We start from the raw sequence: 15,496 nt of genomic DNA on the forward strand, positions 1-15,496 counted from the left end.
TAGGGAAAGTTTGAGAGAAATCCCTCACCTATTTGTTGACTAATTTAACATTTTTCCTTCCAAAAGATTCCAAGTGGGGAATATTGATCCAAGATGGTCCTAGACTCCTAAAAGTTCAATCGTCCTAGATCATGAATAAAAATTATCCACATCACTGATATTGACAAGACATTTCCAACAACTTTAATGGGCTGAAACAAAAATTTTCAAAAGCATGCAAAAGGAAGGACAAATATGATATTTGGTAGTCCTAGAGAGTGACGCATGGCATGTCATATGGAGGACACATCAACACATCACCATGCCTCTAACTGGGTAGGCTATGTAGTTGGCATGTTGCAAGGTCTTACAGGCGATGTAGAAGATAGTAGGATGATGTGGCATCTGAGCTAACAAGAAAATTGGCAAACACATTGTAGGCTTTGGAAGCAACACATGTTGCAAGTATTAGTTGGGTGCCTTATATGGAAATATAAGTAGGTGGCTAATGTGGAAAGGCTAACAAGGTAGGTAACTAACCTTTTTCAAGGTGGACCAATCCTAAAGTGACACATGGAATAATAACATGGTGCCATGTGGCAACTCGATTGGGAAAAATTGGGCTTAACTGTCATGGAATATCTAGATGGGGAATCAAACCCCTGAGTTGTTGGGAGTAGGTACAAAAACTCCCTATTAGAGCGAAAAATGGGAATTAGAATACAAACATCATAAAATATATTTAGCATTTCATTGTAATGAGATAACATGTAAGGGAAGGCCAGAGTCTCAATCCTGCAACTTCCCAAAACCGACATTTTACATTACCTCCACAAACCAATGCATCCATAACATGTTTTAATGATATAACCAATGTATACATGTGGACTGAGGTTGGCTAGGATACACATCATATTTTCAATTTAATATATTAAAGATGATTGGTTGGGGTTGTAACCCCCACGGGCTCCACCCTGGGGCGGCGGGCTCTTAAAACTATATATATTAAAAGAGTTACCATTATGGTGCATCATCCTATTTGTGAATTTGAAAAGGATGAGCCCTAGCTTATGTGTGGTTTTAATCACTATGTATGTGATAATTTTTGTTTTTTATATGCCCTTCGATATTAGTGAAAGCTGGGAGTGTTGTGTAGGTTTCTTCGAGGCTTTTGTATAGCTAGAGAATAGAGAGCCAACTTTTGAGATTGAGTAATTTCATGTAATTTTGGTTAAATTCATCATATTTTAAGAGGCCACTCCATTGGAAGCAAACATGGATATGTAGCCCATTTTTGGGATACAAGTGGGACTTGGAATTAATTAGAAGCTAAAATGAAAATGTCAACTAAATGGACATGTATATGAAATCAAATCAAATCCAAATGCCATGAAATTTTCATTTCAAATGAAGTGAAAAGATGTTAGGATATTTTCATTAAAATATTAAAATATTCCCTTGTCATGAATTAAATAAGTTTTAGGGATAGGGGCTATGCATGTGTAGTCAACTTATTTTTAATCTTTTTAGGTGTAGAACTACATACAAGTGTTTTGGAGTGGTAAGAGATATTTGGAGGAACTAAAACTGCCATGTCGTTATGGCAGGGAGGGATTGTATGTTATGCACATTTTTCTTATGTTAATGAAGGAATGTAGATTCTAGTTACCAAATTTCTTTTGTAGTAGTGTGTTTGATGTAATGTTTTGACTTTGTATTGTTATTCGTGGATGTTTTATGTTAAATTTATGCATTTGTCTTTCTATTGTCACGTGTTTTCTTTTTTTGGCCCTCCTAGATAGAGGGTAAAATTTTTGTCCAACAGTTTGTATTAGCTATAAAGAGCATGGTCTCAGTCTTCAATTAGGTCGTAGTAATGATGGAGAGAATCCTAAGTGGATGACATTGTAGTCAAACAAAGGTTATGGGCATGGCTAGCCTGTAACTTTAGTAAGAGAAAAAAACCATTAACCTCTTGACTAGGAATCTTCTATATTTCTAGTGTTTAATGGAAAAACATGTGACTGAGATCTTAATAATAGTAACAAAAGGTTGCAAAGGTTGTAACCTGAAATTGGCATATGTTAGGCTGGTCATATTCGAAATTCCCTTGGCCAACCATAGTCAGGGTTGTTTAATGCCAATCATTGGAAGCCACAAATGACACAGAGCCTATGATCCAAATGTGTAGAGAAGAAAAATGTTGTGGTTACTGCTGAGAAGCTAACCGCTGTGGATGAATCTATAGTCACATGATGCATCTAGCCATAATGGATGAATTTACACTTCGCCATTAACTTCAACATTACACCCATCTCGGCTATGGGGGTGTCACATCAGAGTCTTTCATAGGACTATAAGTGTGTATATTATAAATATTTATTTGTCTATGTTTTTGTGCATTTTTCCCCTTGTGGAGTGGGCGTTTCTTGTCCCTTTCTCTATGTGTGAAAATGTGAGGAGGAATATTTGTCACACATTTCTAACACATTTTCATCTATCTTCAAAATAGTCTATTCCTAGAAGTATTTTATATTACCGTGATATATTTTTACTTGAAGTGATGCATGTGCATCTTCGGTGAAGGCGCAACCCTCATCTCTTAGATATGTTTTCCTTTGGAGTTGAGTTTTGTTATTATTAATATTATATCTTTTCAAAATACAAATTTTTGATAGAAATAAAGGGAATAAAGAAACATCATTGACCTTCCAGATCTAAAAAAGTGCTTGATAATGAAGTCAACTAATTTTATTTTCTTTATTTGGTTATGACCTCAACAAGAAAATTGACGTCCTAGAATAGTAGACATTTCCAACTGTAAATAAAGAACTAAAGTGTGATTTGGTGCAAGTTTTGATGCAGTGGAAACATGATAGCACACCATGCCCTTCTGGTTTATGTTGCATGGGGGGTTGTAGGGGGCGGGGAGGATATTTTTTAGATACTAATCTCCTGCGGCCATATATCTAATGTTCTATCATTTTGGTGGGCCGGGAACTAGAACCCTAAGTGCACTCCCCCTCCCACTTAGGTAAGCTCATAGGAGGGCGCACTGTATTGTGACCATCAATATCCAAGATTAAATCAAGGCTATGATTGCTAGACCAATATTGTTCCAATGATCTCTAGAAGTGGGGGCATCCAAGACCTCATCCTACATCTAATGGCATGACCAAGCGAACACCTTATGCCCAACCACTACCCATCTGGTCCAAAGTGGGTTGGTCGAGCTTTGGAATTATTTAACACCTACTAAGGTGTGGACCATTAATATTGTGGTTGAGTCATAATCAAGACCATTGGTTTAGAGCCCCCTCAGATCAATGCACTTGGTCACTAGGATTCATGTGATTGTGATTTAAAGGAGAATCTTACCATGGATTGGGGAGCCACGGAGGGAGACAAACACAAACAAGGAGTTGAAAAAACCAGGATATTAGAGCCAACGCATTACCATTGGAAATGGATCGATAGAAGAAGTTGAAGTGATAGCCATTGATAAACCTTAAGAGGTGAAGCTTTTATTTTTAGATGAGTCAGTCCTCATAGTTCATAGAGGAGATACACTGAAGAGGAATCTACAAAAATAAAATGGTTCAACCCTCTCAGCTGTGACAAGAGCCAAGGATTAAAATATTGGAAGGCATTTTACTCGCTCTGTGAGATATATTTAATAAAATAATTTTAAATCCATTTTCATGTACTCTTTTTGATCCTGTTTGAATTGCTACAAGCTTTGTATTATCATTGTGCTCAATGGTTCTAAGTGCTACCAGAGTGGAATTGAGAAATGAGAGTGTTAGGAGCTTTGAATTTCTGAGGATATTTATGGTTTGTTAGAGGAGAAATACAGAGTCTTGGTTAGTGCAATTGTCTATAGGTACCAAGAAGAGAGTTCATCACTAGGTAAGAGCTTGTACATTTAATTTGAATGGTATGCCTACCTCAACACATTTGAATGTATCACTTTTGGGATCATACAATATGTTGATGGGTATGGTCCCATTGTATCGTCATAGGATTGAGGTGGATTGTTATGAAAAGGCTATTGATTGTTTGGATGACAATCGGGAAAAAAGAGTCTTGCATGGTAAGAATAAAGCAACATCAGTGAGAATGGTGACAACTATGCAGGAAAATCATAGTCCCACAAAAGGGTGTTTATTATTTGTAGTTCATATTTCTAGTGACAAAGTTAAGCAACTTGGGGATGTAGATATTTTGAGTAGGTACCTAGTTCTACAGTAGTTTTAGGATGTATTTCCTGTGGATATTTCAGAGCTTCTACCTCATAGAGAAGTAGTCTTCTCTATTGAGATGGTTCCAATGGTATCTCTTATATCAAAGGAACCTTATAGGATGAACACTCGCGAGTTGGTACAATTGAATTTGTAATTGAAGGAAATGTTAGAGAAGGGATACATTAGGCAAAGTGTGTCACCATGGGGCACACCGGTACTATTTGTACAAAAGGAAGATGGTATTGTCAGTTTGAGCATTAATTACAGGAAGTTGAACAATGTGACCATAAATAATAGTTATTCGTTGCCAAGGATTGATGATTTACTTCGACCAGTTGAAGGGAGCAACAATGTTCTCGAATATTTATCTGAGATCCATATTTCATAAGATACACATTTAAGAAGATGGAATTCACAAGACAACTTTCCAGACTAGGTACAAACATTATCAGTTTGTTGTAGTTCCACTTGGTTTAACTAATGCTACAACTACCTTTATGTACTTAATGAAAAGTGTGTTTCATCCATATTTGGACAAGTTTGTTATTGTGTTCATTGATGATATATTAGCATACTCAAAAGAGGAATAAGAGCATGCCAAGAATTTAGCAACAATGTGGAGATTGTTGAGGGGGAATTAGTTGTATGCTAAGCTCAACAAGTGTATTTTCTTCAGACTGAGGTACACTACTTGGGACATGTGGTTTCCAAGGATTGCACAATAGTGGCCCCAAAAATGGTAAGGGCTATCATGGCATGCTAGTTACTAGGAATGTGGATGAGGTGAGTTCTTTCATGGGGTTAGAAGGTTATTACAAGAGGTTCTTTACGAACTTCTCACGAACTACTTCTGCTATCACATTATTGCAGAGGAAAACTATGAAGTTTTAATGGACAAAGTAGTGTGCATCCATTTTATAGTAGCTCAAACAGTTTTTGACACATGCACTAGTGTTAAAGATTGCAGATTTAGAGAAAGAGTTTGTATTATGTACAGATTCTTGTAACAGAGGACATCATGGAGTTCTTATACATGATGGATAGGTGGTATGCTATGATTCATGGAAACTAAATGAGCACAAGAAGAACTAGTCGACACATGATCTTGAGTTGGAAGTGATCATACATGCATTGAAGATGTGGCGACATTATGTCATTGGCAGGATGTTTGTATTGATGAGTGATCATAGTGGTTTGCAGTATCTATTTTACCAACCGAATCTGAATGATAGGTAGGGTAAGTGGTTGGCCACAATCAATGAGTTCAACTTTGAGATTAGGTATATCAAAGGTAAAGAGAACAGGGTGGTAGAATCTCTTAGTATATGGATATAGGTAAATCACATAACAGCTATGAGCTCCTATGGGATAGATTTACAGGATATGATCTTTCAGGCAGGTCAGTTGGATGACAAGTATATGGAGATTGTGCACATGTTGCAGTAGAGTATAGGTAAAAGTAGTGATATAGGTACAGATGAAAGTGCATGAGATGTGGACTATTGTCTCTGGGTAGATAGATTGGTTAGACTTAGGGATAGGATATATGTGCCAGATAATATTGAGATCAAGAAGGTGATATTGATGGAGTTTCATGCGAAACCATATTCAAGTCACCTAGGTTATCAAAGGATGGTGACAGCGGTAAATAAATTCTATTATTGGTCTAATTTGAAGAGAGACAAATCATAATTCATGGTTAGGTGCTTGAATTTTCAATAGGTGAAGGAAGAATGTAAGCACCCATGTGGACTACTATAGCAGATTCCAATTCTTGAGTGGAAATGGGAGGTCATGTCCATGGAATTTATGATAGGTTTTCCGAGGATAATGAGACAACATGATTTCATCATGTAGTGGTAGAAAATTTGAAAAAAGTAGTGCACTTCATTCCAATGAAGTCTACATTCTCTGTGATTCATGTAGCATAGGCCTTCATCAGGAATGTGGTCAGATTGCATAGAGTTTTGAAGAATACTATGTCATATAGGGATGCAAATTTCACCTCCAAGTTTTGGAAGGATTTATTTACAGGTTTGGGCATAGAGTTGGTCTTCATTACATCTTATCATACACAAATGGATGGACATACATAGAGGGTAAACAAGATATTTGAGGACATGCTGAGGATGTATATGATGCATTAGCAATGGAAGTGGGAAAAGTACCTTCCACTAGTAGATTTTTCTTACGAAAATGGGTACCAGTAGTCACTAAGGATGATTTTGTTTGAGGTATTGGATGGGTGGAGTTGTAATACTCCCATCAGTTGGAGTGATCCAAGTAACAGAGTGTTGATTGGATCGGACATGTTGGTAGACATGCAGCAAGAAATGCAGGTAATCAAGAAGAATTTGAAAGTAGCATAGGATAGGCATAAGACCTATGTAGATCGCAATAGGTTGTTAAAGGAGTTTGATCTTGGGGAACAATTGTACTTTCACATCAAATTGAAGAAGAGATCCTTGCAGATTAGATCATGTGCCAATCCTGTACCCAAATTTTGTGGACCTTTCAAGATTATTGAGAGGATTGGACCAATAGCCTATCAACTTGCACTGCCTCTGAAAATGAAATTCCATGACATTTTCCATATGTAATTACTTAAGAAGTATGTTAAAGATGTTGTTCATGTGATTTACTGGTCTGTATTGTAGGTGGAGCCAAAAGGAAAATTCTAACTAGAACCGCAGTGCATTTTATAAAGAAAGATGCTCATTCTCTAGAAGTGAGCAATCAATAAAGTTAGAGTGCAATGGAAGCACTTCGGGCCTGATGAAGCTACATGGGAGACGAAAGATCAGATGCCAACTATGTATCCTTCCTTATTTGCTAGTTGAGTGAATGTTTTTGTATATGTCTTTGGTGCCTATTTTTGACACATGTTTTGTTGATGTTTGGTATATGTACATATGTATAAGGATATAAATACTACCATGAGCTATGTTGTAAACCTCCAATAAGCAGTATGGGTGTCATGTCATTACAATGTTATACTTGTTATGTTTTCATGTTCATTTTCTTCTCAGCAGGATGATCATTGTAAATACCACAATGAGATAAGCTATAAAGCTCCATCGATAGTATGTTTTTCTTAGAGTATCTTTGTTGGTTGTAGGTGTTGTTGAACAACTAGGATGGTGTTCCCCCAGCAAAGAGGGTTCTATAACAGCCCTGGTGAAAATTGCATGTAATAAAAGTTAATAAAGAAAAAATAATAACTATGGTTGATGGGACACTTATTCGAAGTTGAATCTTCAGAAAATCATAGTGATGGGGATCAATGGTGATTGATTAATGGCTAAGGAAATTGACAAAGGAAATGGAAAAGGATTTGGAAAGGAAAAATGGCATTTTGGCACATTTACTTATGAAAATAATGGGAATTAGAGGAAAAGGGAGGCGAAAGGTCACAGGTTTAACGTGAGGAGGAAAATGAAGGAAAATGATGGAAAATGAAGAAAATAGAGGCCTCATTAATAAAAAGGCTTCCAAGGATTAGTTCACAGGCTTTGGTCAATTTAGTTTTCGAGCTCTCTCTCTATTCTCTCTCTCTCATACTCTTTGATGCTTAGAGTTTTCTTGGATCACTCTTGGAGGAGTGTGGCATACTTGGAGTTTTGGAGCATGAAGGAAAAGGAAGAGTAGGAAAGCAGAAGATGACACCAAGATCCACATGTACAATGCATTTTTATTACAGGTACCAAGTTGCATGTATGTTTTCCTCTCTATTTTTTGCATGCATGGCATATGAATGTGGTTTATTGGTCATGATATGTCATTGGCATGAAGGATTTCCTAGATTGATAGTGGATTTACACAACCTTTCCATTTCCTAGATAACCATCATGTTATGGGTTCATTTTTTTTTTTTCTAATTTGTTGTCATGTTTCCTTTAGCTTGGGTTGAGTTACTCATTCCTGGAAGCCTAGTTGGACAAACACTCTAGAATCCCTATAAAAACTTGGGTGGACTTACTTGACCTGGAAGCCTTGGATGGACAAACACTCTAGAATCCCTTGGTGGGTTGAATTACTAGTCCTGGAAGCCATGTTTGGACAAATTATTTGGAATACCAACGACAATTGTGGGTTGAGTTACTAGTCTTGGAATCCTTGGTTGGAGCACATAATTTGGAGCCCTAGAAGGCTTCAGTAAAAACCTATTTGGGGATGGTTTGGGATGTCTAATATTGAGGTGCAATCACTATTGTTGGGTCAAGTTGGTGTTGCCTCTGAAAGCCCTAGATGTTTTGGATTGATGTGTTTTATTAGATACTGCTTTCATGCTTGGAATATGGCATGGGGGTTACTGGTTGAAGAGAGATTTGGTGCATCCATGTCTGTGATTGGGTGGTTTGTTGAAGTCACACACCTGGTTGGCCTTTGAATCATTAATATAAGGTTATTTCTCCTTGTTAATTCATGAGTATTATACTGGCTGATAAGTTGATGATATGGATTTTTTTCCTTGGTATTTATGTTTTTATTATGATGGTTATGAACATGTATTATGACAATGGCTATTTATGGCTCTCATCGTGTTTTTACTTATAAATGAATGAACAATGTATCTATGGTCTAATAGATGAAACTACAGCTAATGTCTTGAGGCATCAATGCTTCTTAGTAATTATCATATAGGTATGAGACTACTTTGCTTAGTTCTGTTGTTAAGACCTGTAGCTTTCATGTGTGTGACATATTTGATGAAATTCCTGTCATGGCTAGTAGGGGTCCCGTCTAGTCCTTATTGATGTTTTTGCAAATGTATCTTTGTTTCACTGTGAAATTTAATATCTGAAGGTGTCATTGAGTTCTAGGTAGTGACATGGGATATGGGCCTCAAAATGTGGCACAAATCCAATAGTCACAAGCACAACATTTCAGAAAAAAAGTCCCTCAACACTCACTTTCCCTTGTTGTGGGTGCATTTGGAGCCTCCTAGATGCATGTTGATCCATATTAGGGGAGTGGGACTCAAGTGCTGGTTACTTGAGTGGTTGGGATGGTTCCTGTGAGTTTTGTTGTTGATGTGGAAGGGTTATGTGATGTGTTTACCAGTTTCATCTCCTTAACTGACACATAGGGATTTTAATTATATCATAGTAACTTCTCATAGTATGTTTACTCTCGTTGCCTGGTTACTTTGGTAGATGTGGGAGGAGGCTATTACATGAAAGATAGCTAGGAAAGGATAGTACGGTTACCACCTATAACCCAAACCTTGGTGGAATATTACTAAGTTAGATTCACATACAAGGGTAAGGGAATATATCTAAAAATCTTGTAAGAGATTCCTCAAATAGAGTCATACTCCTCGCATGTAAAGGGTTAACGAGAAAAATGTTAATAACACCCATTAATGGGTGTAAACCATGCCAACAAGACCAAAAACGAAGGGTATAACATTCTGTATGCATTAATGTGACCTCATGCATGACCTCTTTGTTTATAGATTTAATTGAGTTAAATTGTTACATAAATTATCAACCAGAGTTGGTAAAACTGTGAAGTGAAAGTGCACTATATATGCTAGACGCCTTGAGATTATTAATGAGTTATTGAAAATTATCTCTAAGGATGTTTTGTGTTCCTATTTTACTCTTTCTACAAAATGAAAGTAACATATTCAATCTCAATTACATCACTTCTCACTCATTTCTAATGAAATAACAAATGCTCTTTACACTTGTAAAATGAAACTAAAGCAAATTTGCACTATCTTATTGAATTAAGGAAAAACTTAACTAATATATTGCAACATGAATTTAATCTCTAAAAGCAGAAGTATTCATCTAATATTCTAATGATCCTTTGCATAAAAACTAAAATAAAATTGACATCTAGTTAAAATGAAAACCATACATCTTCTCGTTATCAATCACTCATGCTTTGAAATAAAATTCTTTTGAAATGAAATTCTCTAAACACAAATACAAAGGAATCTGTCATGCTTTAAAATGAAATACTTTGAAACAAAATTGTAAGGAAATCACTCATGTTCTAAGATGAAACACTTTGAAATGAAATTGTAAAGAAATCAGTCATGTTTTGGAATGAAATACTCTGAAATGAAATAGTAAGGAAATCACTCATGTTCTGAAATGAAACACCATGAAATGAAATTGTGAAGAAATCTATGAAATTCTTTTGAAATGAAAGCTGTAGATAAATCCATTTAAGGTGTCTATGCTACAATTATCATCATTAGTGAAAAGTTTCTATTTCTATTTAATTAAAATCAATGCTGCAAAATGATTATAGAGCATATAAATAACTTAAATAAATTATAAAGGAAACATAGAAATGCATAACCTTAACTATTTGTAGGGGCCCTACACAAACATGCGGTCACGAAACTCTAATCACACAGTCAACTATGCATCAAGCTTCATTCTTCATTAACAGGAAAACAAATTTTTTATAACATCATTATCACATTCATAAAATTCAACCTCTGTCCACGTTTTTTTGCATGATATTTATAAAAGCTCGTGTCAAATAATTGTTTGAGGATTTTATGCCTACCATTACCTAACAAACTTCTAAACTTAGCTTCTAACCGGTATCAAAATATCATTTGCTCACGATTTTCTATTTTGAAAAGAAAATTGTGAAGCATAAGATTTTCAGACTCTCACTCTCCTATTCAGCAACACATTTAACTTCACCCTTTGACCACGTAATCAAACAATCCATTGATGATCTAGTTTGGATGGATAGGAGGGAATTGTTGAAGGAATCAATCTCAACTTATCCATATCTTTTTCTTCTTAGCTGGCACTGCGGATCCTGGTAAACCTTGAAGTTGGCTACAAAAATATAGATCAACTACATAATTTCATGAATTCGGTAGCTAATACAAATATTAATTCAATAATAAGGAGCATTATTAAATATGAAATATAAGACAATTAAATACCTTACCATACCAAAAAACTTGTAGCTTGATGGCTTTTGAGTTGGTGATGATGGTCAAAGACAGGAAAAAATTGGTAAGGGAGAGTTTCAAAATGAAGCATTCATGAGGCTCTACATTCCCCCATACGGAGGACATTGCATGTCTTCATGCAAAAATTTAGAATTGGACGACTGCATTTCTTCTGAGACTTGAGCTAGTACATATAGCTTTATCTTCTTCATCCTCATCTTAGCCACTACCATTCTTGGCATTTTCATCAAGATTTTATACTTCAGATTTATCACCTTTCCTCTAAGAACCTTATTTCTTGTCTTTAAATGATTATTTTTCTTATACCACGGAACCATTGCAAAAGAATATTATCATTCTTATTTATTTGAATCTCATTCTGTATATTTAAGGCCTCTTGCTCTTGTTGTATGCGTCTATTCACCATCTCCAATTCAAATATTTCCTATTTGAAAATATTTATTAACAAAGGTTCTCTTGGGCTACAAGATCGAGTTTCTTTCTCTTGATTTGAAAATGATGCTTTTTTATTGTTGTACTAGATCTGTTTCTGGTGTTTTTTTTCCTGGGCTATGAATAGCTGAGATTACACTAGGTGATGGAACTTTCATTTTCTCTTCTTCTTCAAAATTAACAACATATGTAAACTATTTAGAGGGTTTTTTTATTAAGGCTGGCACTTCTTCTTACATTTCATGGAAGAGGTTTTTGAGTTTTAGCTCTTTTCTTCTCTGTTTTAGCTTCCTTAGTTTTCTTGGATGTGCTTTCTTCCTTTTTGCTAGATTCCTTTCTTCTAATAGATTTCCTTTTAATGCTTCCTAAATTTTTTACAATAGGAGTCTCATCTTCTGAGTTCTTGTAGTTGTTGTTGAGGTAAGCTTTTAATACGATTCTCATATATTCTCTTCCTTCTTCTTTTTGCTTTGCTTCTGTTAGGTTGCTCTTAATCCTCCTCCTTAAAATGATTTCTAACTAGGAAGCTATCCCAATTATCTCCTAGGCTTTCAAGTTGAAATTCAATGAGTATTTTTATAAGGTCGTGGTGATACATTGTGTTTTCAATGATTTGTATCCTTTTCTGAACATTGCCAGACATTTTCCTTAAGCTATTTAATAAAGAATAAGTAATATTGATTTCATTCTCTTTGATAAAATGCATCATCAAATGAATGTGGTAAGAGAACATATAACATAATCTTCCTTTATAAGTAACAAATTTCTGAATTACTAGCAACAAATTTCTCCGTTTACCCTTATGTGTTGTAGTGGGAATTTCTTTCTTAAAAATATTGGTATCCATACCTGGGTTTTTCAAGAGAGTCCTCCATTCTTCTCCTTCAATGCCCTTGCTCTTACACCATCCCTCTCTGATTCATGGAAGTCTGGTGGCTTCAGAAATAAGATATTATGTCATTGCGAACCTGGTGTCTCCAATTTCGACCTCTACAACATCAAAATATCTGGCAAATGATTTGGTTACTTCCTTGTTAAAGCCATCTAAATTTTCCATGAATTCTAGCCACTATTCATTCTGTAGCATTTCTTTCACCTACAAATATCTTTCCATAAATTTTCTACCATTTGGTTACATTCTCACTATGACGCCCATGGTTGATAAGTTTTAGCTCAGAATTCACTTCTTGACAGGGTACAAGTCAAGGTGTCGGGATAATGGCTTTTTGTAAGAGTATGAATGAGACCGAGAGGAAAAATAAGTGAATTTAAGTGACCATTAGGGTATGAATTAATATGAGTCGAGCGATGTCAAGAATTAATGCGAAATTTCAGACTGGAGTGTTGTGTAATGATGAGGGACGAATAATGGTTTACAGAATTTTTAATTTGATATGACAAGATATTTTCATCTCACTTTTGGAAATGGTGCTTTTTGAACCGGGGGTATATCATCCATATAGTTCATACACTAATGTTTTGACCCTTATTATTAAATTAAATATTTCCAGACCTTTTGAATTGATGATTGTAACATTTGATTGCTCCTTTTTTCATTGTCTTCAGGTGCTTCCAAGGGTGGATATGATAATTTCTTCAATTGCTCTAATTAGAATTTAGTTAAAGCTACAAAATCTCATTGATTTTGTAGCTAATTATTCTAAAAAGAAGAACATGGATAAAAATAATGGGAAAGAAAATTTAGGATGCCAAAATTACTTCGTTTTCACCCCGAATTTTCTGTATAAACATGCCAAGAATGTTGGTTTTCATGTTTATACAAATTTTATTATATTTTTCTTTTTCATATATATATATATATATAAGAACAAGGCAAGGAAAATTTTAAGGATGGAAAATTTTCTTGAAGTTTAAAACATTGGCGAATCTCACTAATCCCTAATATGCAAATTATAAATGTTTATTGATATATTTGTAAAATTAATCAAATTTATAATTATTTTATATATAGTCTCTATATAATGTTGGCGAGTTTGAAGGTAAAATAATTTTATATTCTAAAATTTGGGCGAATCGTCTTTTATAAAATTGGAAATTGGCGAATCTTTTTTGTGGAAAAATCATGGAAAATTAGCCCACTGGGCGAACATTAGCCCCTAAAATTTTCCATGGAACAAGGCTTGCAAGTGAAATTGGAGGAGAAGGCAAATCCTTCTTAGCCAACTAAAAATTAGTGTTTTCTTGTAGATATTTGATAAAATCTTCCTTTGTCAATGGCTCATGATAAATTATTAATCTATATTGACCATTTACAAGGAATGTGATTCTTTCTTCCTCAATAGTTGTGATACTCACAACACCATTATAAAAAAAAAATTCAATCTCATATGGCCCAAGCCAATGAGTTTGAAATTTTCCTTGAATTTTTTTTGATTTTGAATAAAAAAGTAATGCACAATCTCTTGGCTGGAACTTTCTTTGTTTGATATATTTTTCATTCCATCTTGATCTTCGTTGTTGAACTAGATTAGTTCTTTGGATATCATCTTGTATTATCTTATCAATTTCATTTAGCTGCCCCATTCTTTGTTTTTATGCTTCTCAAAGATCAAGACTGAATTTAACTGTTGTCTTGAAAGTTTTTACTTGAAACTCAATAGGAAAGAGGACTTGCTTCCCATAAAAACGTTTATAGGGAGTATACCCTGTAATATTTCTCCATGTCATATAGTATGCCCATAAAGCTTCTCAATTTTTTTTTCCCACTCTCTTCTATACAGATGCACAATTTTGGTGAGAATTACTTGAATTACTTTATTAGTGGACTACACTTGTCCATTTGATTGAGGATGATATGGAGTAGATTTCCAATGTTTGATTTTTTGCTCCTCCATTATCTTCTATACCAACTTGGATGTGAATTGAGTACCTTGATCTATTACAATTTCCCTTGGGACACCAAAACGAGTAAATATATCCTTGAAAAGAAATGAAATTACAACATTTTCAGTACCAAAATGAAGTTCTTTAGCTTCTACCCATTTTGTAACATAATCAATGCAAACAAGAACATACATTTTTTGTCTCGGTGGTGGATTGATTGGACCAACAAAATCCAAATAACATTTTTCGGAAGGCTGAATAGTACCTAAGGTTGTAGAGGCATTTCATCAGAGGGAAAAGGTTTGAAAACTATCACATCTCTTAACATACTCCTTGGCATCCTTAAAAAGGGAAGGCCAATAGTATCCTAAGAGAAGGACTTTGTAGGAAGATCTTTTGTCATCAAAGTTTCCTCCACATGGCTCATCATGACAAGCTTTCAATATCTATGGTACTTCATCTTCTCTAACACACCTTTGAATGATTAGATATTGCCCCATTTTATATAATTTTTCATTTATCCATGAATAAGATGCACTAATTTGAATTACCTTCCTTTTTTCTCGAGGAGATAAATATGATGCTAACTTCCCTGTAGCCAAATAATTAGGAATATCTTCAAACCAAGGTGATTTAGTAGATATTGCAAAAAGATATTCATCAAGGAAATTGTCTTCTACAGGTACATCATTATTATCATTTTTAATCCTAGACAAAAATTTAGCAACTATATTTTGTTTCATAGGTCGATCCAAAATAGTGATGTTAAAATCTTGCAACAACAACAACCATCTTGTAATTTTGCCATTAGTGACAGGTTTATTCATTAAGTACCTAATTTCATAACGATCTATATGTGCAAAGGTTTTGTAGTCAGTAATGTAATGTCTGACTTTATTTATGGCATGGATAACAACTAAAAAATCCTTCTTTTGTTACAATGTAATTTATCTCTGTAGGATTCATGTTTTTACTAGTGTAATAAATGGCATAAGGAGTTAAATCCTTTTATCCTAGTACCACTCCTAAAGCTATGTCTAAA

Source organism: Pinus tabuliformis, chromosome 8 (assembly GCF_031772625.1).
Source record: "Pinus tabuliformis cultivar Carrire ecotype Pingquan chromosome 8, CPIR1, whole genome shotgun sequence".
NCBI lineage: Eukaryota > Viridiplantae > Streptophyta > Pinopsida > Pinales > Pinaceae > Pinus > Pinus tabuliformis.